We start from the raw sequence: 5613 nt of genomic DNA, 5'->3' as shown, positions 1-5613 counted from the left end.
TTTGGAGAATACTGAAGACTTAGTTAGCTATCTGATGTTCTTGCTGTGAGGAAGATATCTAGTCTCCTTCATAATGAAGATTCCTCTGTCAAGATTAGTGTCATTGCCTGTGGCCCATGCAACATTAAAGCATAAGATTATGTATCTCTTGGAATGGATATAAATATCTACAAGAAGGTTAATGTGCTCTAACTAAATATTTAATCAGGGCTATTCAAGCAGAGCCCATCACTGGCTGTATTAAACTTCAAACTTAAATTTATAGATTCTGCGATGGTTAATTTTATGTGTCAAACTGGCTGCCCTATGAAACCCAAATATTAGTGTAGTTGTTGCTGTGAAAGTATTTTTTAGAGGTGATAAATATTTATAAACAGTTGGTTTTAAGTAAAAGAGATTACCCTCCATGATGTGGGTGGGCCTTGTCCAGTCAGTTGAAGCAAAGACTGATTATCCACAGAAGAAGAAACTCTGTCTCAAGACTGTAACCTAGAAGTCTTGCCTGAGTTTCCAGCCTACTGGCCTGCCCTACAAATTTCAGACTTACCAGCACCCACAATCACCCAAGCTGACTCAAAATAAATCTCTATATACATGCATGGATATTGTTGTTCAGTCACCCAGTCATGTCCAACTCTTTGCGACGCCATGGACTGCAGCACGCCAGCCCTCTCTATCCTTCACCATCTCCCGAAGTTTGCCCAAGTTCATGTCCATTGCATTGGTGATGCCATCCAGCCAGCCATCTCATCCGCTGATGTCCTCTTCTCCTTCTTCCCTCAATCTTTCCCAGCATCAGGGACTTTTCCAATGAGTCAGCTGTTCACATCAGGTGACCAAATATACTGGAGTTTCAGCTTCAGCATCATTCTTCCAACAAGTGTTCAGGGTTGATTTCCCTTAAGACTGACTGGTTTGATTTCCTTGTTGTCCAAGGGAGTCTCAGGAGTCTTCTCCAGCACCACAGTTCGAAGGCATCAATATGCATGGGTGTATCTCCTATTGATTCTGTTTTTCTGGAGTGCCCTGACTGATAAGATCCCCATCAATGAATCTGGAAATTGCACTTCTTTCAGTCAATCCCTGTTCATTGTTTCTACCCTGAACCATTTTTTAAGTAAAATGTGAATATGATGAAGTGGATGTTTTTTCATGGAGCATCATGAGTTCTAATTCTTCTTTTGGCTGCACCTCTCAATCCATGGGGAAATATGAGTAAAGGAACTAATATTTACTGAGCAGACATTTATTAGACTTTGTTCAACAAATTTCTGAAGTAGACTATTTTTATTATTTCCCCCATTTTTACAGAGAAGGAAAGCACCTCTAGAGCACATCATATGAATTTTAGCCTAATGCATTTTCACAATCTGGGCACACCTATGTAGCCAGCACCTAGATCAAGAAGCAACTTGATCAGAGCCCCAAAAGCACCCCAAGTATTATGTTGTATGAAAGTGAAAGTGTTAGTCCCTCAGTCACATCTGACTCTTTGTGACCCCATGGACTGTAGCCTGCGAGACTCCTCTGTCCTTGGAATTGTCCAGGCAAGAATACTGGGGTAGGTTGCCATTTCCTCCTCCAGGGGATCTTCCTGATTCAGAGTTTGCATTAAAAGCAGATTCTTTACCATCTGAGCCACCAGTGAGGCCCCCCATTATGTTGCATATGTTTAGATAACTATGTTTGAATATAGGATGAATATGTGTAACCACTATCCTGATCAAGATATAAATAATTTCCAGTACCTCAGAAGTTTCCCTTTGGCTTTCTTCCAATCACTACTTCCTTTCAAAAGCAACCACTATCCTGACTTCTCAAAGCAAAAGTTCATTTTGCTTATTACTATATTCTATATAAATGGAATCATACAAATGTGTACTCTTTGGGCTCCAGCTTTGGGCTCATTTCCTCAACCTTTATCTCTGTAAGATTTATCTATTAACAAAATGTTACAGTTCATTAATGTGAGACTCAGAGATTATAAACTATTGCTTAAATCATGCAAATTATTTGACCAAAACACACAGCTGTAGAAAGCAGCAGAGCCAGGAGTCTAGCTCAGGACTGTCTCATTCCAAAGCCCATGCTTTTTTTTCTGCTTTATCAGTGTTTTCCAAAAGCATATGTGGAAAATTTTTCAGTGGTACATAGGTAATTTTATTGTTAACAGTTATTAGTATTTTATTGTGTTATCAATATTACTAATGTAAATATTTACTGTGCATTTAGAAAAAATAGCTAGCACCTCAAGCCCATAATAAAAGTTCCCTTTTATAAATATAATTCAAAAGCAAATTTCTGTCAACTCTGTGATCCAATAATACTATATATATACCCACCAAAAGATAAGTATGTTTTATTTTTAATATTCAAAGTATAAACAGCCTAAATCTCTATCAACAGTAAAATGGATAAATAAACTATGGAATATTAGTATAATGGAATGCTATACACTAAAGGAGAAGAGGGTGGCAGAGGATAAGATGATCAGATAGCATCACTGACTCAATGGACATGAATCTGGGCAAATTCTGGCAGATAGTGAAGGACAGGGAAGCTGGGCAAACTGCAGTCCATGGGGTCGCAAAGAGTCAGACATGACTTAGCAACTGAACAACAACAACATACAATAATAAAAAAAGAACAAACTACTGCTGCATACAATAACATGGATGAATCTTTCAGATGCTGTGATCAGCAAAGATGGCAGACAAAAAAGAATGTGTGATATACAATTCCATTTGTTGTTGTTTTTTTCCTTTTTTTTTTTTAGGTTTTTTTTTTTTAGTTTTTTATTTTTTAAATTTTAAAATCTTTAATTCTTACATGCGTTCCCAAACATGAACCCCCCTCCCACCTCCCTCCCCATAACATCTCTCTGGGTCATCCCCATGCACCAGCCCCAAGCATGCTGTATCCTGCGTCAGACATAGACTGGCGATTCAATTCTTACATGATAGTATACATGTTAGAATGCCATTCTCCCAAATCATCCCACCCTCTCCCTCTCCCTCTGAGTCCAAAAGTCCATTATACACATCTGTGTCTTTTTTCCTGTCTTGCATACAGGGTCGTCATTGCCATCTTCCTAAATTCCATATATATGTGTTAGTATACTGTATTGGTGTTTTTCTTTCTGGCTTACTTCACTCTGTATAATCGGCTCCAGTTTCATCCATCTCATCAGAACTGATTCAAATGAATTTTTTTTAATGGCTGAGTAATACTCCATTGTGTATATGTACCACAGCTTTCTTATCCATTCATCTGCTGATGGACATCTAGGTTGTTTCCATGTCCTGGCTATTATAAACAGTGCTGCGATGAACATTGGGGTACATGTGTCTCTTTCCATTCTGGTTTCCTTGGTGTGTATGCCCAGCAGTGGGATTGCTGGGTCATAAGGTAGTTCTATTTGCAATTTTTTAAGGCATCTCCACACTGTTCTCCATAGTGGCTGTACTAGTTTGCATTCCCACCAACAGTGTAGGAGGGTTCCCTTTTCTCCACACCCTCTCCAGCATTTATTGCTTGCAGACTTTTGGATGGCAGACATTCTGACTGGTGTGAAGTGGTACCTCATTGTGGTTTTGATTTGCATTTCTCTAATAATGAGTGATGTTGAGCATCTTTTCATGTGTTTGTTAGCCATCCATATGTCTTCTTTGGAGAAATGTAAAAATATGGAACGCTTCACGAATTTGCGTGTCATCCTTGCGCAGGGGCCATGCTAATCTTCTCTGTATCGTTCCAATTTTAGTATATGTGCTGCTGAAGCGAGCACTACAATTCCATTTGAATGAATTAAAAAATAGTCAAAACTGATTTATGGGGATAGATGTCAAAACAGTGATTACCTGAGGGAGTGATATTCACTGAGAAAGGGCAAGAGGGAGACTTCTAGGGCTGGAAAAGCTATGTATTTTAATATGGGTGGTAATTATCTGTGTGTATGTGTGTGTAAAGACCCATGGCACTGTACAGATAAGATCTGTGCACTTTATCACTTATTCTAGAAAAATATCAATAAAATTTAAAACAATGTATTTCTATTTTTTTAAAGTGAATCTATTTAATCAAATATCCTGAATTAATCCAGAATTCCACAGGGCTTCCCTGGTGGCTCAGATGGTAAAGAATCTGCTTGTAAAGTGGGAGATCTGGGTTCAATCCCTGGCTCAGGAAGATCCCCTGAAGAAGGAAATGGCAACCCGCTCCAGTATTCTTGCCTGGAGAATCGCATGGACAGAGGAGCCTGGTGGACTGCAGTTCATGGGTTTGAAAAGAATCAGACACTACTGAGCAAATTTAACAGTCAGTCACATTCACTGCAGTGTTCCACAGATGACCCCTGTTTCTCAATGCCTAGCCGGGGGCCAGCAGTACTGATATCACCTGGGAGCTTACCTGATCTGCAGTCTCTTGTGCCTCACTCCAGACGTACTGAAACACCATGTGCATTTTGCCAGGGTCTCCAGGTGATTCATATGCCCTGAATGGAACATAGAGACAACCACTAGACTAATTATTTCATGTGCATTTATTTTATCTTCCTAACTAGATTGTAAACTTCTTGAAAACAATGTAGAATAGTGGACAGAGAGCTCAGACTCCCAGTTATGTTACTTCCTGGCTGAGTAACTTGAGGAAGTTACTAGATTCCCTTAGCCTCAGAATATAAAGTGTGAAGAATAATAATCTTTTATTAATACTTACTTCATGGATGTTGTAAAGATTAAATAATACATGTGAAGTGCTTAGTACATTGCTAAATACAGACTAAAAATATAATAAGTGGTAGCTATTACTATCACCTTCATCATTTCACTTTGGGCTGAGGGATGAAAGCCCTCAGGTATAGGTGATGCCTGAACATTTAATATTTGATTTGATGGTGAACACAAAGAAGGGAAACCCATTCACGGTTCCTTGCCTCTTGATGTTCTTCAGTTTTTGTCTTATTTTACTTAAAAGAAACCCACGGTGGTGCTGATTTAGTCACTAAGTCATGACCAACTGTTGCACCCCCATGGACTGTAGACCCGCCAGGCTCCTCTGTCCATGGGATTCTCCAGGCAAGAACACTGGAGTGGGTTGCCATTTCCTTCTCCAAAAGAAACCCATAATTTAGCCCAAAATGGAGAGTTGTCTTGGACTTTGGCAGATCCTAAAAGAGAGATTAGTAAGTTTCTTTGGGGAGCCTATTTTTATTCTTTCCCTTTCTCCCCCTCTTCTGCTTCATGAGTCACTGCCTAAAAGCCCCTGGAAACACCTGAACCCATTCAGCGAGTCGTTCTGGGCCTCAGATCTTCATTCTCAGCCTTTTTGTCCCTCCTTTCTCATGTCTGATTTAGAGTTGGGTTGAGTTGAGTCTTGTAAGACATTCTAACAGAGCAGAGAGTAGGCAGGCCTGAAATATAATTACAGTTGACCCTTGGACAACAGGGATTTGAACTGCACAAGTCCACTTACATGCAAATATCTTTAATAGAAATACTACAGTATTGTATACAATCCATGATTGGTGGGATAGGCAGATGTTGAACCTCAGATATGGAGGAACAGTGACTATAGAGGGTTGACATGGATAAATTACATGGGGATTTTCCA

The 5613-nt window shown here is 39.5% G+C and overlaps 1 non-coding gene across 1 annotated transcript; it reads right to left on the bottom strand.

The window, feature by feature from the left end:
* Positions 1-3680: 3680 nt before the first annotated feature.
* LOC138445458 (U6 spliceosomal RNA) lies at positions 3681-3787 on the bottom strand. The gene has a single exon (XR_011258892.1). It is a non-coding gene; the product is annotated as a U6 spliceosomal RNA (small nuclear RNA).
* Between the last annotated feature and the right edge of the window lie 1826 nt (positions 3788-5613).

This window comes from Ovis canadensis, chromosome 8 (assembly GCF_042477335.2).
Source record: "Ovis canadensis isolate MfBH-ARS-UI-01 breed Bighorn chromosome 8, ARS-UI_OviCan_v2, whole genome shotgun sequence".
Lineage (NCBI taxonomy): Eukaryota > Metazoa > Chordata > Mammalia > Artiodactyla > Bovidae > Ovis > Ovis canadensis.
Note: the sequence above shows the minus strand (reverse complement) of the source record. Positions and strands in the feature narration are given on the sequence as shown.